Source organism: Ovis canadensis, chromosome 1 (assembly GCF_042477335.2).
Source record: "Ovis canadensis isolate MfBH-ARS-UI-01 breed Bighorn chromosome 1, ARS-UI_OviCan_v2, whole genome shotgun sequence".
In the NCBI taxonomy this organism is placed as follows: Eukaryota; Metazoa; Chordata; class Mammalia; order Artiodactyla; family Bovidae; genus Ovis; species Ovis canadensis.
In genome coordinates this window covers 171,024,498-171,048,841 of record NC_091245.1, presented here as the reverse complement: position 1 = coordinate 171,048,841, position 24,344 = coordinate 171,024,498, and the positions used below count along the sequence as shown (strand labels likewise).

Sequence of the window (24,344 nt, the reverse complement as noted above, 5' to 3'; positions counted from 1 at the left end):
ATTTGTTATTGTTTTCTCCCATTCTAAGGGTTGTCTTTTTACCTTATTTATATTGTCTTTTTCTATGCAAAAACTTTTAAGTTTAATTAGGCCCCACTTGTTTATTTTTGTTTTTATTTTCATTACTCTAGGAGGGAGATATAGAGTATCTTGCTGTGATTTATGTCACAGAGTGGCCTATGTTTTCCCCTAAGAGTTTTATAGTTTCTGGTTTTAAATTTAGATCTTTAATTCATTTTGAGTTTATCTTTGTGTGTAGTGCTAGGAAGTATTCTAATTTCATTCTTTTACATGTAGCTGTCCAGTTTTCCCAGCACCACTTATTGAAGAGGCTGTCTTAGGTCCATTGTATGTTCTTGCCTCCTTTATCAAAAATAAGATACCCATAGGTGTATGGGTTTATCTTTGGGCTTTCTATATTGTTGCATTGGTATATATTTCTGCTTTTGTGCCAGTACCATACTGTCCTGATGACTGTAGCTCTGTAGTATAATCTGAAGTCAGGAAGGTTGATTCCTCCATCTCCATTCTTCTTTCTTAAGATTGCTTTGGCAATTTGGGGTTTTTTTGCACATATGAATTGTGCAATTTTTTGTTCTCATTCTATGAAAAATGCCATTGGTAATTTGCATATTTTGATTAGTGGTGTTGAGCATTTTTTCATGTCCCCATTTGCCATCTGTATGTCTTCTATGGAAATACATCTATTCAGGTCTTCTGCCCATTTTATGAGTGTGATGTTTCCTTTTTGATATTTAGTTTTATGAGCCTTTTATATCTTTTGGATATTAACACCTTTTCAATCATATCATTTGCAAATATTTTCCAGTGTTCTGTAGGTTGTCTTTGTCAATGGTTTTATAGGGTTTCCCTGGTGGCTCAGATGGTAAAGAATCTGCTTGCAATGCAGGAGACCCAGGTTCAATCCCTGTGTGGGGAAGATTCCCTGGAGAAGGGAATGGCAACCCACTCCAGCATTCTCGCCTGGAGAATCCCATGGACAGAGAAGCCTGGTGAGCTACATACAGTCCATGGGGTCACAAAGAGTCATACATGATTGAGTGACTAATAACTTTCTCTTGCCTTTGCTATGCAAAGTTTTACATTTAGGTCCCACTTATTTTTGCATCTATTACTTTTGCATTTATTTCTTTTGCCTTGGAGACAAATCCAAGACAACATTGCTACAATTTGTGTCAGAGTGTTCTGCTCATGTTTTCTTCTAGGAGTTTATGATCTCAGTTCTTCCATTTAGGTCTTTAATCCATTTTCTGTTTATTTATGTATATGGTATGAGGATATGTTCTAACATTGTTTTGCATTTAGCTGTCCTGTTATCCCAACACTACTCATTGAAATGGCTGTCTTTCCTCCATTACACATTCTTGGCCCCTTTGTTTCACAATTTTTTGAAAAACATGTCATTATATATTAATATAGTTGAAGTTCAGTTCAGTTCAGTCACTCAGTCGTATCTGACTCTTTGCAACACCATGAATCACAGCATGCCAAGCCTCCCTTTCCATCACCAACTCCCAGAGTTCACTTAAACTCACATCCATCGAGTTGGTGATGCCATCCAGTCATCTCATCATCTGTCATCCCCTTCTCCTCCTGCCCTCAATCCCTCCCAGAATCAGAGTCTTTTCCAATGAGTCAACTCTTTGCATGATGTGGCCAAAGTATTGGAGTTTCAGCTTTAGCATCATTCCTTCCAAAGAAATCCCAGGACTGATCTCCTTTAGAATGGACTGGCTGGATTTCCTTGCAGTCCAAGGGACTCTCAAGAGCCTTCTCCAACACCACAGTTCAAAAGCATCAGTTCTTCGGCACTCAGCTTTCTTCACAGTCCAACTCTCACATCCATACATGACCACTTGAAGTTAGCTGCATCTTATTCTGTTATTTTCTTCCAGTTAAAAAGTAGCAAGCTAGTATCCTAAATTAAACCTGCAAAAATAATGACCAATTTCCAACATTATATGTCCAAAATTTCATAGGCTGAATAAAATATTTTTCAACAATTTTTTAATTTATTGTGTTAAGCAAATAAGAAAAAAAGTCAGCTTTTGCTTTTAAATTTTTTGTTTTATATACAATTTTAAGAACTGATAAATTATAGACCTAATATTTCACCCTTTCCACATATAATGAACATAAAATAAACAATATTTTCATGTTATTTGCTTTAGTTTGTATTGGAAATAGATATCCTTTGCAAAAAATATAAGTGAAAGTAGCTCAGTCATGTTCAACTCTTTGTGACCCCATGGACTATACAGTCCATGGATTCTCCAGGCCAGAATACTGGAGTGGGTTGTCATTTCCTTCTCCAGAGAACCCAACCCAGGAATCAAATCCAGGTCTCCTGCATTGCAGGTGGATTCATTACCAGCTGAGCTACAACTACAAGGGAAGCAAAAAATATAAGGTCAAGTTAAAAAAAGAATATCACCATACTCCAAGTATGACATGAAAACAATGGCTTCCTTAGAAAATAAAAAGGGCCTAAATGCAAATTGGACAAGTAAAACCAAAAAGAGGAAAGTTAATTCTGCTTACAAGTATACTTAAATGAGTAAGTTGCTGGTATTTGGCTTGAATAATAAATTTATATTTTGGATTTGACTTTGACATGGCAAAGGTTATGTCATCTTTAGCCTGCAATTGAGGTTTTTAACTTGTCCTTTCAGTGATAATAAAAGCTGGTAATCTGATTCACATAAGTTCATAGAAGCACATCAAATCAAAATTCCTATAGCGCCTATTGCCAAGCTAAGGTTAACTCTTGTCAGGGAATTCTTATTTTCTGCCAAAGGTGAGTTAGATTTGTGTTAGATTGTTTACTTTTTTCATTTGCAAATTAATGAAGTAAAATTGTGTGTGTGTGTAATTTTTTCAGTGTGACATTCATCATACTATTTTAGCAAAAATAATTGAATCTACACTTTAATTTTAAAGTGTTATGAGAATTAAATTTCAAAAGGGTCTTGCAGTATTTTCTGGTATTTTCAGACTTCTTCTATTAAGAAATCTACAAGTTCTTTTTGATTACTGATTTTAATCTAGAGAAAAAAAGACTTCTTCCATATCTAGAGGCTAGAGAGGTCAAATTTTAAAAAGAAAACAAACAAACAAACACAAAACAGTGATGTTTTGACAATTTAGAATGCATGTAAGAAAATATGTTGCTTGCAAATAATCAATCTGCTTTAGTTTGGACAAAGAAATTTTATATACTTTATAAATCTGAAAAGACCAGCAGTTGAATTATTTCATTTTTCCTAAAGAAGTGAATGAGTTTATAAATATTTAAAATTCTATATGACAAGGTAATTTCCTCACTTCTCTTCAAAAGTAAATATAAATATTTGTAGTTTGGATAGTAGGAGAACATTCTTCAAAAAATGGAAAGAGCATGTAGAGGCAATATTATTTTTAATAATAGCACCTGCTTGTCTTTCAGAGAGATTCCTATCTTATCTGTCAGGGTTTGGTGGTATTTCATTAGTAGGAAGATTCTCGCCTATGAAAATTTTCAAGAAATTAAAAAATAAGAAATAGGACAGATAAAAACAACCATCGTTGTTAATGATTAGTGATTAGGTGGATATTGGAAATCTCTGGTCTAGTGGGCTTATTGATGCTGACAGACTAGGTCACCAGTGGCCATGGACCACTGTAGGTATGCCCACCAGAGAGGAACATTGCTTGACTAAAAACAACCGACAGTATATGCTCCATGAAGGGCAGGTTTGTTTCCCAGAGAAAAAGCCTTAGCAGTTTGTTCACTTCCTCATCCCAGGGAAATCAATAAATCAGGTAAACACTTCCTTCCTAAATAGAAATAATTAGTGGAGCTGAGTATGGCCAGGACGTTTATACTGTTAAACTTCTACTCATATAGAGAAAAAAAAAAATGTCACAAGTCGGGAAAAACCATTTACCAAATCATCCTATATTAATGTCTCATGGTTTGTTGTTGTTTAGTCACTTCAGAGAAGGTGATGGCACCCCACTCCAGTACTCTTGTACTCTTGCCTGGAATATCCCATGGACAGAGGAGCCTGGTAGGCTGCGGTCCATGGGGTCGCGAAGAGTCGGACAGGACTGAGCGACTTCCCTTTCATTTTTCACTTTCATGCACTGGAGAAGGAAATGGCAACCCACTCCAGTGTTCTTGCCTGGAGAATCCCAGGGACAGGGGAGCCTGGTGTGCTGCCGTCTATGGGGACACAGAGTCGGACAGGACTGAAGTGAGTTAGCAGCAGCAGCAGCAGTCACTTTGGTCATCTCCGACTCATTACAACCTTGTAGACAGTAGCCAGCCAGGTTCCTCTGTCTATGGGACTTTCCAGGCAAGAATACTGAAGTGGGTTGTCATTTCCTCGTCCAGGGGATCTTCCCAACCTCATGATATAACCTGTGTCTCTTTCATTGTCAGGCAGATTCTTTACCACTGAGCCATACATGGTGGTTGCTTAGTTGCCGAATCATGTTCAACTCTTTTGTAATCACATGCACTGTGTTCTGCCAGTCCTCTCTGTCCATAGGATTATGGTGATATAATAATAATTTCATATTAATTTTACAGTACAAATTATTTAGTGCCCAGGCACATCTCTGTGAAGAATATGGAAAATTCACCTTAAAAATATGATTGGTAAAAATAAGATTTCTTTTAAGAAATCCATATAGGGTTCTTTGGAGACTGAAAGGGTGGCTAGGGCCATTAACTCTATTCTTGAAGGCAATGGTACCAACAGAGTTTTCAGGCTATTGAGTATTTGAGATATGGCCAACATAACTGAAGGACTGAAGCTCTAATTTTATACTGTTTTCATTAATTTTTAAACTGAAAAAAGAAAACATGTAGCTAGTAGCTACTGCATAAAATGATGGATTATAAAATAGCTCTGAGAATAAAAGGAATTCTTAGACAAAATACCATGACATAAATCTTAGGCTAATTACAGAGGCTGATAAAGAGGAGGGTTCTGGTAGCGTTTCTTGACCTTAATGCAGTGTTGACCAGGTTGACAGTCTGGCTAGTGAGGCTCAGTTGATAGGCTCAAAGAAGCTTCCTGAATATACCATTAGAAATAGGTTAAGAAAATTTTAGGGGAGGAACCAAACACAATAAATCCATGATAGGTGGCCATATACAAGATTAGTGTTAGAGAGAAAAAATGTGGATATTTTAAAGGAGGTGGGGTGAAGGGGAATGAAAACAGGCCTCAGTCAGATAAAGGGTTAATTCTAAGGACAAGTAGAGAGAATATGGGATCTCATTTATTGATCAAAGTGCTCTTGAGTACCTGTGGACTCTCTGAGGCTTCCTATTTGATCCACTCCAAGGTGATGCTTTTGGAGATGACTGACTTAAAATCATGTTATTCTTATAACCTGTACCTACCCAACAAGGAGTAGACTAGATAACATAGAAAGTTGGTAATCAAGAGAACGAGTAAGGCTCAGCAAACTCTGCTTCCCTCAGGTAGGACATTTGTAAGCCCTGCCTTGGTTCTGTGAAGAACATATTTTTATATGTATATATCTTCCTAAAGATTTACCTTATTTAAGCTGTCCTTATGAGTTTCTGTTGCTAGAAGAAAAAAATGTAATTAATGAAAAAATTATTCTATTAATTCATATTTATAATAGTCTTCCTATAATTCTTCAGATGCTTCAGAATTCTATTTATAAGGACCACTATAGCATATTACTCCTTGTGAAGACATCTCTAAGTCACAAGACTTCTCTCCTCCCCACTCACATATGAATCACTACCTTATCTAACTTATAACAGCTCTTGGCATTTTATCTTCATAGAACTTCTTTAATATTTTCTCAGTTCACAGATTTACTGATCATCTACTCTGAGCCTGATATTGCATTAAGTATTGAAGTGTTGAAGAAAGTCACTCAGCATTGTCCGACTCTTTGCTACCCCAAGGACTATACAGTCCATGGAATTCTCCAGGCCAGAATACTGGAGTGGGTAATATTTTCCTTCTTCAGGGGATCTTCCAAATCCAGGGATTGAGCCCAGGTCTCCCACATTGCTGGTGGATTCTTTCCCAGCTGAGCCACAAGAGAAGCCCAAGAATACTGGAGTAGGTAGCCTATCGCTTCTCCAGTGGATCTTCCCGAACCAGGAATCAACTCAGGGTCTCCTGCAGGCAGATTCTTTACCAACTGAGCTATGAGGGAAGCCCTACAAATGTGTATATAATGTGAAACAAATTAGTAGAGATTCACACTTGGTCGTGTGTAACCTCAGAAGAAGGACTATAAGCAATTCTGTCTAGGGAAATCAAAAGGTCCCTGGCAAAATGTTATGGATGAGCTAACAAAAAAAGAATAGGAGTTATCTAAGCAAACAACATCAGAGAAGGCAATTGCAACCTACTCCAGTACTCTTGCCTGGAAAATCTCATGGACGGGGGAGCGTGGTAGGCTGCAGTCCATGGGGTCGCACAGAATCGGACACAACTGAAGCGACTTAGCAGCAGCAGCAAACAAACAAGATAATATAGAGACTGACCAGTCAGAGGAAATAGCAATTGAAAAGAAATGAAAGACTGAAAAAACTCCTTAGACCACTGAGGAATTTGAAATGTAGGTCTGTGTGCAATGTGGAGGTGAGAGGAATAAAGGGGACAAAGGTCAGTCACATCAGTTAGATAAGCATGTTGAGGTCAATTATGAAAATCCTTAAATTCTTCAGTCATACTCTGATTTGTAATTACATATACTATCTCCATAACCAGATTCTTGTTTTGTTTTTTAAATTTTCTAACTTCCTCATGTTTTTTTTTTTTATTTTTCCTCATGTTTTTAAAGGTTATAGTTGAGATCTTTCTAAAGGGAAAGGCAAGAAAACAATAGATAGCCAGCTTGGCAAGGAATATATGAAGAATTTTGTGTAGTTTGTATTTAACTATTGCATTTGAGGATAACCCTTCTTAAACTGTTCATTTAGAGTTTAAAAAGAGTTGACTATTACTTTGAGTCAAACACTGATCATTTTTTAATTCAAACTTAAAATTTTCAAATATCTATAAAGTTAGATTAGAAATATAACAAGATGGAAAAATACAAAGACCTAGCCATACACCACAATCACTTGGGAGCTTTCTGCAAACACTGCAAGCACATTTTTTTTAATTCATAATTTCATAATTTCAAAGTTCTGAGAGATACTGATTTTCAAACTAGAACTGTATATCCAGGAAAAATGTTAAATAATTATGAGCAAGGAATAAAGATATTTTAAGATAAAAAATATATAAATTAATTCATTTTTTTTAGATTGGATGATGAGAACATTAGTCACCAGGAGAAAGGGTAGTAGGAGGAAGCATTAACAGATAAATAAAAGGTATTCAGCCAAGAGATAATTTTGATGTACATCAGTTCAGTTCAGTTCAGTCACTCAGTCATGTCCGACTCTTTGCTACCCCATGAATCTCGCAGCACACCAGGCCTCCCTGTCCATCACCAACTCCCGGAGTTCACTCAGACTCACGTCCATCGAGTCAGAGATGCCAGCCAGCCATCTCATCCTCTGTCGTCCCCTTCTCCTCCTGCCCCCAATCCCTCCCAGCATCAGAGTCTTTTCCAATGAGTCAACTCTTCACATGAGGTGGCCGAAGTACTGGAGTTTCAGCTTTAGCATCATTCTTTCCAAAGAAATCCCAGGGCTGATCTCCTTCAGAATGGACTGGTTGGATCTCCTTGCAGTCCAAGGGACTCTCAAGAGTCTTCTCCAATACCACAGTTCAAAAGCATCAATTCTTCAGTGCTCAGCCTTCTTCACAGTCCAACTCTTACATCCATACATGACCACAGGAAAAACCATAGCCTTGACTAGACGGACATTTGTTGGCAAAGTAATGTCTCTGCTTTTGAATATGCTATCTAGGTTGGTCATAATTTTCTTCCAAGGAGTAAGCGTCTTTTAATTTCATGGCTGCAGTCACCATCTGTAGTGATTTTGAAACCCCCAAATTAAAGTCTGACACTGTTTCCACTGTTTCCCCATCTATTTCCCATGAAGTGATGGGACCAGATATCATGATCTTAGTTTTCAGAATGTTGAGCTTTAAGTTAACTTTTTCACTCCTCTTTCACTTTCATCAAGAGGCTTTTTAGTTCCTCTTCACTTTCTGCGATAAGGATGGTGCCATCTGCATATCTGAGGTTATTGATATTTCTCCCAGCAATCTTGATTCCAGCTTGTGTTTCTTCCAGTCCAGCGTTTCTCATGATGTACTCGGCATAGAAGTTAAATGAGCAGGGTGACAATATACAGCCTTGATGTACTCCTTTTCCTATTTGGAACCAGTCTGTTTTTCCATGTCCAGTTCTAACTGTTGCTTCCTGACCTGCATACAGGTTTCTCAAGAGGAAGGTCAAGTGGTCTGGTATTCCCATCTCTTTCAGAATTTTCCACAGTTTATTGTGATCCACACAGTCAAAGACTTTGGCATAGTCAATAAAGCAGAAATAGATGTTTTTCTGGAACTCTCTTGCTTTCTCGATGATCAATTTTCTCTAAAAGCTTGGATATAGGAACATAAGCTACTGGGAATGAGTGAAGCTAAATTCAGAGGGGCATTAATATTTCCTGAATTTTTAACAATAATTTCCTAGGGAATTGAAAAGAAGCTTAGAGATAAGGATATGAAAATGAGAAGTTAGTTTATTCAGGAAAAAAAAAGATAGTAATGCAAAGGATCTCAAAGTTTGATGGTAAGAATATTTAAATAAAAGCAACCTATTGTAGGATTTCAGGTTATTTTTGTTATCTTCTAACATAGAGCATTACTTAAATCAGTATATAGAAAAAGATATGCATATATATATAGATAAACATGGGTAATATATACATGGTGGTGGTGGTTTGGTCACTAAGTCTTGTCTGACTCTTATGAGTCCATGGACTGTAGCCTGCCGGGTTCCTCTGTCAATGGACTTCTCCAGGCAAGCATACTGGAGTGGGTTGCCATTTCCTTCTCCAGGGGATCTTCCTGACCCTAGATCAAACCCAGGTCTCCTGCATTGTAGGCAGATTCTTTACTAACTGAGTTATGAGGGAAGCCTCAATATATACACATATGTACACATTGATGGGCTTATACATACATGTTGTGGCTTCCCTGATAGCTCAGTTGGTAATAAGAGCCCAGTTCAATTCCTGTGTCAGCAAGATCTGCTGGAGAAGAGATAGGTTACTCACTCCAGTATTCTTGGGCTTCCCTTGTGGCTCAGTTGGGAAAGAATCCACCAGCAATGCGGGAGACTTAGGTTCAATCCCTGGGTTGGGAAGACCCCCTGCAGAAGGGGGATTCTGGCCTGGAGAATCCATGGACTGAACCAGTCGATGGGGTAGCAAAGAGTTGAACATGACTGAGTGATTTTAACTTTCACTTATATACATGTAATGTATGTATGTGTATATTATGTGCGTATGTGTGAGTGTTTATGTTAAAACAGTCCAAAGAGAGCCTCTTTGCTTATACCTCTACATTTTGTTCTATCAGAATCAACAGTATTAAAAAGCATGCTGTGAGAAACCTGTTTGCCTATTTCGATATTCATTTCTCCCCTTACCACACCCTAACACAACACCAATTATTCTTAGTACCCCCTTAAGTTCAGTTCAGTTCAGTTCAGTTGCTCACTCATGTCTGAACTGCAGCATATCAGGCCTCCCTGTCCATTCCCAATTCCCAGAATTTACCCAAACTCATGTCCATTGAGTCAGTGATGCCATTTAATCATCTCATTCTCTCTCGTGCCCTTCTCTTCTTGCCTTCAACTTTCCCAACATCAGGGTCTTTTCAAATGAGACAGCTCTTTGCATCAGGTGGCCAAAATATTGGAGTTTCAGCTTCAACATCAGTCCTTCAAATGAACACCCAGGACGGATCTCCTTTAGGATGGACTGCTTGGATCTCCATGGAGACTAAGGGACTCTCAAGAGTTTTCTCTAACACCACAATTCAAAAGAATCAGTTCTTTGGTGTTCAGCTTTCTTTATAGTCCAACTCTCACATCCATATATGACTACTGGAAAAACCATAGCTTTGACTAAATGGACCTTTGTTGACAAAGTAATGTCACTGCTTTTTAATATGCTGTCTATGTTGGTCATAACTTTCCTTCCAAGGAGTAAGAGTCTTTTAATTTCATGTCTGCAATCACCATCTGCTGTGATTTTGGAGCCCCCCAAAATAAGGTCAGCCACTGTTTTTCCTGTTTTCCCATCTATTTGCCATGAAGTGATGAGACCAAATGACATGATCTTAGTTTTCAGAATGCTGAGCTTTAAGCCAACTTTTGCACTCTCCTATTTCATTTTCATCAGAGGCTCTTCAGTTTTTCTTCACTTTCTGCCATAAGGGTGGTGTCATCTGCATACCTGAGGTTATTGATATTTCTCCCGGCAATCTTGATTCCAGCTTGTGCTTCATCCAGCTCAGCATTTCTCATATGTACTCCGCACATAAATTAAATAAGTAAGGTGACAATATACAACCTTGACGTACTCCTTTTTGTACTTGGAACCAGTCTGTTGTTTCATGTCTACTTCTAATTGTTGCTTCCTGACCTGCATACAGGTTTCTCAAGAGGCAGGTCAAGTGGCCTGGTATTCCCATCTCTTTCAGATTTTTCCACAGTTTATTTTGATCCACACAGTCAAAGGCTTTGGCATAGTCAATAAAGCAGAAATAAATGTTTTTCTGGAACTCTCTTGCTTTTTTGATGATCCAACACATGTTGGCAATTTGATCTCTGGTTCCTTTGCCTTTTCTAAAACCAGCTTGAACATCTGGAAGTTCACAGTTGACAGATTCCTGAAACCTGACTCGGAGAATTTTGAGCATTTCTTTACTAGCATGTGAGATGAGTGCAATTGTGCAGTAGTTTGTGCATGCTTTGGCATTGTCTTTCTTTGGGATTGGAATGAAAACTGACCTTTTCCAGTTCTGTGGCCACTTCTGAGTTTTCCAAATTTGCTGACATATTGAGTGCTGCACTTTCACAGCATCATCTTTCAGGATTTGAACTAGCTCAACTGGAATTCCATCACCTCCGCTAGCTTTGTTCCTAGTGATACTTCCTAAGGTCCACTTAACTTCACATTCCAGGATGTCTGACTCTGGGTGAGTGATCACACCATCATGATTATCTAGATAGTGAAGATCTTTTTGTACAGTTCTTCTGTGTATTCTTGCCACCTCTTCTTAATATCTTCTGCTTCTGTTAGGTCCATAACATTTCTGTCCTTTATCAAGCCCGTCTGCATGAAATGTTCCCTTGGTATCTCTAATTTTCTTGAAGAGATCTCTAGTCTTTCCTATCCTATTATTTTCCTCTATTTCTTTCCATTGATCACTGAGGAAGATTTTCTTATTTCTCCTTGCTATTCTTTGAAACTCTGCATTCAAATGGGTATATCTTTCCTTTTCTCCTCTGCTTTTCACTTCTCTTCTTTTCACAGCTATTTGTAAAGCCTCTTCAGACAGCCATTTTGCTATTTTGCATTTCTTTTCCATGGGGATGGTCTTGGTCCCTGTCTCCTGTATAATGTCATGAACCTCCATCCATAGTTCATCAAGGACTCTATCAGATCTAGGCCCTTAAATCTATTTCTCACTTCCACTGTATAATCATAAGGGATTTGTTTTAGGTGATACCTGAATTGTCTAGTGGTTTTCCCCACTTTCTTTTATTTAAGTCTGAATTTGGCAATAAGGAGTTCATTAATTTAAAATTAGAGCCAATCATGATATCCCATTTCTCTTGGCTGGAATTGTTTTTAGGTAGGAAACTTAAAACACTCTGAGGATGGGTTCTAGGCTGTTGAGAGACACTAGAATTGAAAATCCCTTTCTTCTTGGTATTGCTGAATTTAGATATTGTACAAGAAAGGGTTAATTCAGCAGGCCTACATTGGTCAAATCCTATACATTTCCACAAGCCATATTTTCAGGGCTATTTGCCAGCTTCTTGTTGCTGAGGAACAAGAAATTTTGAAACTTTGAAATTTCTGCCTGATAAGAGTCTTTGCAAGCCTGAGGCTTGGGGCTGCACTAGAACACTTTGACCAGATAGTTTATGATAGCAACATGATTTATGATGAACATCCAGTTCTGCTGTGGGGGTCTGGAGTCCAGTTAGCCTACCTGACTGACCCCCAACAAAATCTAGACACAAAACCATAGGTGAGCATCTTGTATTGGCAGTGCTTAGTGCATATTGTCATACCTTCTTATTTGAAAAATTAAGCAGGCTTGTGCAATCAAACTGGGAAGGCACCCCTGGGAGCTTGCACTTGGTTTCTACCAGATGCCATACCATATACCTTTTCCCTTTGTAATTTTAACCTGTATCCTTTAATTGCATTAAACTGTAATCACGGGATAACAGCTTTTGAGTCCTCAGAGTCCTTCTTGTGAATCAAAGAAGGACTCAAAATATAATGAATGCTTACATCTGCCTATTCATGCATAATGAGTTTTAACAGAGTCCCAGGCTGTCCTCCTGGCAAACGTTCAACTGTCAGTAGTGCCCAGATAAATATCAACATAGCAAAGTGTCTTTATCAATTATTATGTCACTGTTTTAATCAATTTTATGTTTTTACTTACCTAATTAGATCCAGCACTAATTACAGTTGTAATGCTAAGAAACATGCTCAAATTACCCAGCTAAAGGATGAGAATCTAAGCCTATCTCAGAACAAGCCCATACCACTTGTTTTATTTTTATTTTTTTTTTTACAATAGGTCCTTATTCGCTTTCTATTTCAAATATAGCAAAGTGTACTATTTATTTTATATCATAGAATGTGTCATATCACTGCATTTCCATTTCAGTATTTCTATGTCCCTCCTTCATGTTCAATTATTTTGTCATTGTGCATCCATTAATATAATGTATATTTTGGATCCCTATCAGGACTCAGATATTAAGCTGAGGGTCTGGAGAAGAGTGAAAAAAAGGCATATTTTCTGCTTTAATAAAATGTCAAATTATTATTCTATATAAATGTCAAATTTTACTGTTAATGAGAAGAAATGATATTATAATATTATATATCAAAATAGATAACCTAGATTATCACAGAAGACATTTTTGAGAAATAGTGCAGAAGATGAGATGACAAAAGTAACTATGAATCCACTAAGTAAAAGCTTAGGGCTATGCTATGTAATACAATAGCTACTAATCTTAGTACGTATAGAACAGTCTTTTGGACTCTGTGGGAGAGGGAGAGGGTGGGATGATTTGGGAGAATGGCATTGAAACATGTATAATATCATATAAGAAACAAATCACCAGTCTAGGTTCGATGCAGGATACAGGATGCTTGGGGCTGGTGCACCAAGGGGGGATGGTATGGGGAGGGAGGTGGGAGTGGGGTTCAGGATTGGGAACACGTGTATACCCGTGGTGGATTCATGTTGATGTATGGAAAAACCAATACAATATTGTAAAGTAATTAGCCTCCAATTAAAATAAATAATTTTTTTAAAAAAAGAAGAATGTATATTATGTAGCAGAAAGGTCAAGTAAGATAACCCCTCTAAGCAGATAACATGTAACAACACCCATTGGTTCCTCCATAGAAAGAGAACTGTTTGAAAATATTTTCCTAAAAACCTTGAGTATAGATTTTATGCTTGCTTTTTGAAAAAGAGATGTGATTAAGACCCATAAACAAGAAAGTTGTTTGGAATATAGTGGAGCTATGTATGTAAACTGATGGGGGTTTAAACCATAATGAAACAGTCTGAATAGTGAACAAAAGCTCATACAGGTAGAAAATATAAACAATTATTTTAAGCAGTTTGACTGTGAGGATAAAAAGAGATACTTGAGATTTCAGAGTGAGGGAGTCAAAGGTGTTTTTGTTTGTTTTTTAAGATATAGAAAGCTTAATTATGTTTAAAGGAAAACTAAGAGAAATCCCAGGGACTAGGGAGCCTGATGGGCTGCCGTCTATGAGGTCGCACAGAGTCGGACACGACTGAAGTGACTTAGCAAGAGAAATTAAATATGAATATAAAGAATTAAAAGAGGAATACTGGGAGTGCAAGTTTTCAGAAAAGTGAAATTTTCTGATTTTTCCAAGTAGAGTGGAGAGATTAGACTTCCTGCAAGTGACTTAGTATTCTAGATCTATCCCCATTTAATCATATCGTATTGTATCATTAAGATATTTATTGCCTTAATGCTAGCTAACTCACGCCTGAAAAATATCATCCTCTTGGAATAATATAGTTAGAATTATGTTAGACCCCCTAAGATAGTCAAATAAGCACATCTCTAATGTAGAGGACAAATACAACACTTGAAGACATTGAGGTGACATCCCTCAAATTTTAATTTCATGCATTTCCTTCTGTACATTTCAGCATATTAGTGATCCTAGATTTAGCAATATGAAGATAAATACAATTGATTTTTTTAAGTTATTTCTTTTAATATGCTTGCTTTCTCCCATTTTTCTATGAGTTCCTATTGGCTGAGAGCCAACCACAGGCAGACTGTCAGAACATTTCACGTTAGAATATTTTGTAAGTAGCAGTGATTCATCTTACTCACTATATTCTATAATTATTTAATCATTAATTCAGTGCTATAAAAAACACCTCCTCAAACCCCAGAGAACTTTTTTTTACATAATTAATACCTGGAAGGATTAATTTCCCATTATTAATATTCAGGTTGATTGTGAAAATTTATACAAGCACTTCCAAAACATTATATAATAGTCAAAAAAAAAATTTAGAAGGTAGTTTACCTGTTTAATACAAAAATAAAATAAAAAGAAAAAAACTTTGCATCTAAAGTAATGTTTGACTATAATACCTAAACTTAGTTATCTATTTTAGGGGAATGGGCTATGTAATGTTTATCATTGGTTGGATTCTGTACTTGAACATTTAAATTGAAAGTGGGTTCTTTTCAGAGGTCAGTAAATCAATTGAATTTGTTCAAAACCATGTGTGGATTTCCTTTGCAACCATTCTCAAGCTCAAATTTGCAAGGATCTATGCAAGAAGTACTTGTTTTACGTTTTGGGGACCTCACTTTGTTCAATGACACTGAGGATATTAGTTCAACAAACTAATTAATTTTTGCTTTTAAATATTCTCACCATTTATTTCCACTGTCAACTGGAGAACTTTGATTCCAAAAAACACACATGAGAAAGACTAATAAATTAGGCGTTCTTCTCAAGATCAAAGCTGTGCATGATAAGCCAGCCCTGGAGGTATGATGCACTCTACATTCTCAGAAATAGACTGAACTCTCTTTAGACCGAGACAGAATTTCATAGCTATTAGTAAATGAAAGGATTTCATAGCACCTATTTCCAAGTACTATTTCCTATCAAAAACAAGGACCCCAAACTGGGGGCTCACAAGCTAACTTAAAACAAATGTAATTTTGTATAAAAATTTGAATTATCTTAAATATTGGAAAACTGTTAACATGCCACATTCTCATAATTGAATTTGGGTGACAGATGGTCTTCGTTAGAGAAAGTGTACACTTTCCATATCTCCACTATTCTTTATTATTGCTCTGACACTGAATTCTACGTGAACTTCCTTTTCTGCTGACCCATTTCATTGAGTCATCTGAGTGTCCAAGTCTTGCAAGTATCTTAATTAGTATTCCCTAATCAATATATCTACACACTTTGCATGGAAACAGTAGTTTGATCATTTGAATTATGTTTTGACCTCACTAGAGTGAGAGTGAGATGAGTATTATAGTAGAGGACTTGCACAGGATGTTCAGATTTGACTAGAGGTTTTGTCATTGTCCTTAACTTCAGATTGGTTCTGAAACCCTGTTATGCAGGCCACTTGTAATCTACTCAGTGGAAGAAATAAATAACTGACATCATATGGATAAATAAATATCATTAAATGTATCTGTTAAGAAATTACTGTTCATATCATGTGCAAACACTCAGGCATTGTCTGCTAAGAGAGAAGGCTTGTACCATGTGCTTTTGAGGAAGTTATAAAAAGAACATTGTTGTCTCAAGTCATTCATCTGGCTACTGAAACAGAAGCAGTCAGTGTAACTGTGACTCTGCTGTGACATTTGCTGGATACAAATGTTTTGGGGCTCAGGTCTTTTCTTATCCATTGCACACTAGGCTGGTATTAAAATGGACATCTCTAATGATTCATCCTGCTCTTGCCACGTTGTTTCAATTAAAAAAAGAAGGATGACATTTTTTTTCTGAAAAATTGGATGCATATTTCATTTTCATTATTTTTATAAAATTAATAAGAAAAGTAGACACACATGCTAACTTATATAAGCATTAGCAGCTCTCAGCTAGAAAACTAGGACTATTAAGATATTCAGAGTAATAGCAAGATATAAAGAAGTAGCAGTCTTACAGCAATTAGAAATGTTACTGAGTTCACAATCAAATAACCCAGAATAACTGAGAATATAATCACAAAATGATTATCAGCAGAATAATGGCCCCATGTGCAAGATAATTCTATGAAACACTGAAAGACCAAAATAATAGGAAGAAAAAAGATATTAAGCAAAATTGGAGAATAAGTTTTCAGCATTTTGAAATAAGCCCACAACTTAATAAACTAACCAACGGCATGCCTGCTCCACCAAAATTTTCCAAAGCATGAGCACTTTAGGAGACAGGTCTCCAGAGAGGCAGTTCTCCTCCTACCTTTCTTCAGTGTTATGAACAGAGGCACTGATAGCTCTGGGTTTGGACTATCTTTTCAAGGATGCTTTTATTACAAATAGCTTTGGAATACATAGTGCCTTTCTTGAGTGAGCAAAGGTTGAACAAGATTGCTTGCAGCCCAATTTAAAAAAAAAAAATGCAAATCCACTAGGTGAGCAGCATCCACCTGAGCTATCCTGGGTTGCCCCTGTGAGTCTTGGGGAATGAGAAAAACTGATATGAATGTTAAACTCAGGCTGTGCCATGACAAAACTCTCTTCTCTGTCCCAGGATTCTCATGTCTTCTGCCAACATCCATAAAACTATAGCAGACTAAATTAAGTGTCCCAAAATGGTAAAATCTCATATCCTTCACAGTTCTTAAGGCAGGAGTCTCTTAGTTTACATTTTATGTAAATAATTGGACCCAGTTTTCCAGTCTTTAAGGTTTCTAGGTTGTGAATAGATATTGATTTTTACTGTCATCAGAGCATTCAATTCTGGATTTTTTTTTTTTCAGTTATTCAGTATTGGTTTCCTGATAATAAGTTCATATCATGGCCAAGTTCATTTCTACTGAACTTACAAATATTAATTCTATAATATTTCCCATCCCATGACAAATCTCTTTTTCCCTTTGCTTCGGACCCTTAAGTAAGTGTATCAAATTAGTTACATGAATAAGCATTACCTAAAATAAGTATTCTGGGTGTGGAATCCTAAGCCAACCGACTTTGGACACTTATCATCACCAAGAGTGCAGCGGTGATACTGAAACTTTTGTAATGCACATAATAGCTTTAGAGTTGACTTAAGCTTCCAAGTATTTGAAAGCATATGTCTGAAGTGGCCTTGCTCTGTGTTTGCTCAGCTCTCATACTTGATGTTCTGAAATACCTCTAAAATCATGCTATTAGAGCTGAAGCTCTTTCTATGACCACACTGATGAAATTATAATTTTCAATATCAAATCCAAAGATTCCATGGTTTCATTTCTGCTCTTGGCTTTTGATTTTTTTTAATATTTCTGCTATAGTCTCCATAATTCTGTTAAAATAGTATTGTAAGGTAATACCCATGTGGTACAAGATTTTGAAAATGAATGACAGATAAAGAAAACCACACAGTTGTTTCAAATTTTTTCACATAAATACCTTTTTTTAAAACTCTCTTAACATATTCCCCTGGAAAGCTCTGTTGATAGTGAGAAAGATCCCAGGTCAATATGTTTCTTATCAGTCAAGCACAGTGCAAAGGCTGGCCAGTTGATGTTATATTTATCTTTTCTTGTTAGACTAAAGGGAAAGTAAGTTATCTGGCTTCCCTGGTGGCTTAGAGGTTAAAGCGCCTGCCTCCAATGCAAGAGACCCAGGTTCAATCCCTGGGTCGGGAAGATCCCCTGGATAAGGAAATGGTAACCCACTCCAGTATTCTTGCCTGGAAAATCCTATGGACGGAGAAGCCTGGTAGGCTACAATCCATGGGGTCGCAAAGATTTGGACACGATTGAGCGACTTCACTTTCACTTTCAAGTTATCTGGCACAAAGACGCAAAGCTTATTAATGAGATTTCCCTCCTAATGCTACTAGCAGAAGGGTTATCAGCCTCCCAGGAAGACCTCTGAAAGGTAGCTCAGGAAATATAAGATTTCAGAGAAAACCAAATCTCTGTCATTACCTAGATGAAAATTTAAACATGAAAAGGTGAATTTGACCTTGGTTGAAAAGTTTATCAAAAGGAAGACTGGAATTTGAACTAAAAGATCTTGATACATAGTACCTGGTTCAATGCTCCTCTTATCTACTGCATTCATGGGAGTCTCTCACATTACTTTAAAGTTTATTGCTGATTTTAAATACCAAACAGAGCTATAGCTTTTCCAACTGACTGATAAGAAGAAGTGAGTCTGCCTGTTGAGAGTTAACTAAACTATAGTATTGTTCCTTTCACCTCCATTTTCTTCGGCCAAGTGGTCTGTGCAAGTTTTAAACACTAGCCTCCTCATGCAAATCCATGACCTAGATAAGAGAGTCCATCAGTCACAAGCAAAAAGTAGGTTCGGACATGCCTTCCCCAGTAGTATGTGTGATCAGTAGTCTCCCCTGCCTCCCTGGGGTCTTCCCTCCCTTGCACATTCCTTAGATATAGAGTTTTCTAAAACCCTGTTCATATGACTTGGAATTCACCAATCCAACCTTAGGGGAACTCCAAAGCACTGCATCCATGGATCCTAACAAAGGCATGTACCTAGGTCCAATTGCTCTCTCTACTTCTCCCCTGCTTTAACCTGCCTGTGTGGGTTCTCATGCATGCTGTGTACTTCTTGAAGGATTTGAAAGTGATATTTCTCTTGAACCCTGACTCACTGTTCTATACCCTGTGACCCACTTAACAAATGTTAATTTAACAAAGTCGACCCATAACACTGGCAAGAAAGCAATTCTTATATGATCAGCTCAAGCATCATCTTTCCTCAAGACATTTCTTTAACAATGTTTCACTTCTAATGCTGCCCCATCTCTCACCAACCTAACCTGGGTGTCCTTACATGTTCCTCATTGTTCTCTGGGTTTCCTCCCTCAAATCTGGGATAGACCTAGACATGGTAAAACTCTCTATTGTAGACAGAACTACATCACTCAACTCCTATTGAGTGATTATATCTTTGCATACCTGCTGCTGCTGCTGCTGCTGCTGCTGCTAAGTCGCTTCAGTCGTGTCCGACTCTGTGTGACCCCATAGACGGCAGCCCACCAGGCTCCCCCATCCCTGGGATTCTCCAGGCAAAAATACTGGAGTGGGTTGCCATTTCCTTCTCCATTGCATGCAAGTGAAAAGTGAAAGTGAAGCCACTCAGTCATGTCCGACTCTTAGTGACCCCATGGACTGCAGCCCACCAGACCCCTCTGTCCATAGAGTTTCCAGGCAAGAGTACTGGAGCGAGGTGCCATTGCCTTCTCCATTGCATCCCTAATATAGAATAATCTATGCCACATTATTATTAATGCCACATAAGAGGCATTAATATATGTTAATAGATGAACACAAATGTTCAGCATTGTCAGCACAGTAATAGGTCTGTTTTGAAACTCTGTGGGAAGATGGAGGATGGACTTGAACCCCAGAAACTTGGATAAATCAATCTGAATCATAGTTATCAGGTAATCAAGGGGAGTTTTTAGAATAGAAAAGGAGAAAAAAGAACTCAGTGGTTAGAACTGAGACTTGAGGGCAAAGTCAAATTGTCATAAAATAGCTAATAAGTCAGGGAGAGGAGGGAAATAGGGGTATCAATCAGAATCTGGCACAATCCACATTCTCCTTTTTACATGTATTTTTTGTTAACTTCTTAGACTCGTATTTATGCAGCTTTTCTTTTTACTCATTCTTCCATGGTTTAATTGGCCCCAAATTTTGACATATGAAGTGTGACATTACACTTGGAAGGTTGGTTGTGTTATATCTCATATCTAAGCCATAGTGAACAATAAGCTATCACAGGTGACAGCTAGTTGTAATATATGCCACATGTGGCTAAATGTTGATATTTGAATGAAGGAAATATTGATGCTAAATTAAGGAAATTGAGTGTACGTAAAGAAAAAAAATTCTCTGATCCATGCTGTTTCACATTATAAATAATGCATTGGCACTCTGTATATATATTATATGAATCAGGATAATTTCTTAATACCTTTGGCCTTACTAACATCTTTGGCATACTAAGTTAAAATTATGTGCCTTATGTTATCTTAATATTTTCCATATTAAAATGAAAGCTGACCCAATCAACCCATTAATCTAATAATGTGAGCACAGACAATATTGATAAAAGTGATCTAGTCTGAATCATCCAACTCAAGGCTAGTTTTATGTGTAGGTAGAGGGCACAACTATTGTTTGAGATGATTATAGTACCAGTAAAAGCTTCAAGCCAAAATTTATTATCTCACCCTCTCTTCTCACCTGTGCCTGAAATTTCTTTAACAGAGAAAATTCTCTTCTCAATTTAATATAAAATGTAAATATCCCACAGAAAGAAATGAAAAGCAATGACACCCTAAAATCCACATAGTAGTGTGAATGGTTAGCATTGTGTGTTTTTCAGACTTTAAGTTGTGCAACAAAAGGGTAGGAGATCCATAATTGAAAAGCCAAGCTGAATAAAGATAAAGTTAACCAAACTCACAGCTTTCATTAAGACTTGTCCTGAACATTTTGCAGGAAGGATATCTTAATGGTCCAGTCTTTAGAAGCAATGACAAAGCTCTATTCTTTCACATTTTGTCTTCTACAGTATAGGCAACAATACCTTCACATGCTTCCTCTCATCAGCAAAACTCGTTTAGCTTTGTTCTAGTTAGTAGGGTTTTTTTGTTTTTTTTTTTTTAACTTTTCCCACAAGTGATTCAGAAAGCACTATCTGGGCAAAATCTTGGCACTGAAATTACCACCCTTGTGGTAAGTCTGATTTTGTGTTCTCAGAAATGTTACTGACTGGCCGATGCTTGGAATTGTTTTTAAGGTTTAGGGACTTCTCTGAAGTCCTCCTAAATTATTTTAGAGATGTAAGCCTCTACTACATTACAGTTTATCACATTTCTACCAAGAAATGTTGAATGAATTAGTAAATTTAAAAAAAAATATTCTGGGTTGAAGCATACAACTGGAAATGTGTAGCAGTTCATATCAGGACCAGATAGTGTCATATTTTGTCATTGTCATGATAAGACCAGAAACAAAGATAATTGTTTAACAATCAATTTAACTAATTCCTCCCTCCATCACCTTTTAATACTCAAGCAATAAGCCTAATGGGCTTCCCTTGTAGCTGAGTCGGTAAAGAATCTGCCCGCAAGGCAGGAGACCTGGATTTGATTCCTGGGTTGGGAAGATACCCTGCAGAAGGAAATGGCAACCCACTCAAGTATTCTTGCCTGGAGAGTCCCATGAACAGAGGAGCCTGGCGGGCTACAGTCTATGGCATTTCAAGAGTAGGACACTACTTGGTGACTAAATCACCACCACAATTAAGGATGAGCAGACATTTCTAGGTGAACAGAAAAAATATGCAATAAGTGTCATATGCACTTATGCTGGGAAACACAATGTAAAATTGGGGGAAATATGGATAGTCCTGTTTCCTCACTCTTCTCCATTTCAAATTATTCTACTTTTTCTTTGATTGTTTTTTAATCTAGCTGGACTAAGTGTGCTTAACTGACTGCTTGTTAGTCTGTGCTACAAATCTCCAATCCACCCCTCCTCAAATGTTTTAGTGAATATGATTCTGTGTGTGTGTGTGTGCGTGTGTGTGTGCGTGTATGTGCATGTGTGTGCATGCTCAGTCACAGTCGTGTTGGACTCTTTGTCTGCCAGACTCCTCTGTTCACGGATTTCTCAGGCAAGAATACTGAAGTGGGATGTCATTTCCTCCTCCAGAGGATCTTTCCAACCCAGGGATTGAACTGTATCTCCTGCACTGGCAGGCAGATTCTTTACCACTGCAGCCACCTGGGAAGATTCTGTGTGGTAGTAACTGAAATTAAGTATCCAGAAACCTGACGACAGGCTAAAATTTCTTTGGCATATGCCCCTCTATCAGGGACACAGGACCATATATGAAAACAGGTTACACAAAATACCTGGAGTATTCCATAGTTGTACAAGGAAGATAGGCAAACTAAATTCTGAGAGTGATCCCTGGCTAATTACATAAAACTTGTTAGCTATTTATATTTTGTCAGTGTATTCAACCACCTCAACCTTGAATTAAAAAGTTTACCTAGAAAGAAATGAACATTCAAATTACCAAATATCTTACTGTTCAATTCAATCCAGTAAATAAATGTCAAAAATATGTATGAATACTTATTAAGTATATTTATTTTTTATTTAAAAACTTTGAATACATTAGAAAGAATACAAAAGTAAAAGTTGAAGTAAAAAATCATTGATAATCACATAACTCCAAGGCAACAATTATTAACATCTTGGCATATCTCCTTGACTTATTTTTCAGTGAAAATATTGAAAAATGTGTCTATAATTGTCTATATTGTTCCCTTTAAACACTCATAAGTCATGCATATTTTAATATCAATTTGTAAAAATATAGCAAAGCATTTTTGAAATAGATTGTAGGACCAGACTCCCTGCTTTTAAGGCCAACACTGCAACTTACAAAGATGAATGACATTAGGAGGTAAGTTATTTTGATTTTTTACATTTAAACTTTACCCAAAATAAAGCAGATATAATAATGGCATGTGCCTCATAAGGTCCTTGTGAGGATTCTCTATTTGAACATATATAAAATACTTAATTTTTGGCCTATAGTAGGTACTACACAAGTTATCTAAAATTATTTAGCATTTAGTTATTTATGCATATAACCAATTTATTTCATCAGTTCCTAAAGTTAATTACTTTTCCATTATTTTATAAATAAATGTTTTGAAGAACATCTTTCTATAAAACATATAGCTGCTTTAAAAATGTTCTTTGAGGGTATTTATACATGTTAATTGATTCATCCAAATACATTATTTGGAGACACTTGGTAGACAGTAATATGTTTCATCCCTTCTCAGCTGCAACCTAGGAAGACATCACAGACATATAAAGTCACCAGGACTTAATGAAAGTGATTTATCATCATTTAATAATATAAATACTTATTTTTAAAAAAATATCATAGTTGAAGTTTTTATGTGAACCAGAGATCAAATTGCCAACATCTGTTGGATAATCAAAAAAGCAAGAGAGTTCCAGAAAAATATCTACTTCTGCTTTACTGACTATGCCAAAGCTTTTGACTGTGTGGATCACAACAAACTGTGGAAAATTCTTAAAGAGATGAGAATACCAGACTGCCTGACCTGCCTCCTGAGAAATCTGTATGCAGGTCAATAAGCAACAGTTAGAACTGGACATAGAACAACAGACTGTTGCCAAATCAGGAAAGGAGTATGTCAAGGCTGCATGTTGTCACCCTGGTTATTTAACTTATATGCAGAGTACATCATGCAAAATGCTGGGCTGGATGAAGCACAATCTGGAATCAAGATTTCTGGGAGAAATATCAATAATCTGAAATATGCAGATGATACCACCTTTATGGCAGAAAACGAAGAAGAACTAAAAAGCCTCTTGATGAAAGTGAAAGAGGAGAGTGAAAAAGTTAGCTTAAAACTCAACGCTCAGAGAACTAAAATCATGGCATCTGGTCCCATCACTTCATGATAAACTTAATTTTTTGGAGCTCCAAAATCACTGCAGATGGTGCCTGTAGCCATGAAATTAAAAGACACTTGACCCTTGGATGAAAAGTTATGACCAACCTAGACAGCATATTAAAAAGCAGAGACATCACTTCGCCAGCAAAGGTCTATCTAGTCAAAGCTATGTTTTTTTTCCAGTAGTCATGTTTGGATGTGAGAGTTGGACTATTAAGAAAGCTGAGTGCAAATCAAAACCACAATGAGGTACCACTTCACACCAGTCAGAATGTCTGTGATCCAAAAATCTGCAAGCAATAAATGCTGGAGAGGGTGTGGAGAAAAGGGAACCCTCCTACACTGTTGGTGGGAATGCAAA

General features: G+C 37.0%; 1 non-coding gene across 1 annotated transcript; it reads left to right on the top strand.

The window, feature by feature from the left end:
* Positions 1 to 18,065: 18,065 nt before the first annotated feature.
* On the top strand, positions 18,066 to 18,137 carry TRNAW-CCA (transfer RNA tryptophan (anticodon CCA)). Its single transcript has one exon. It is a non-coding gene; the product is annotated as a tRNA-Trp (tRNA).
* The last annotated feature ends 6,207 nt before the right edge of the window (positions 18,138 to 24,344 follow it).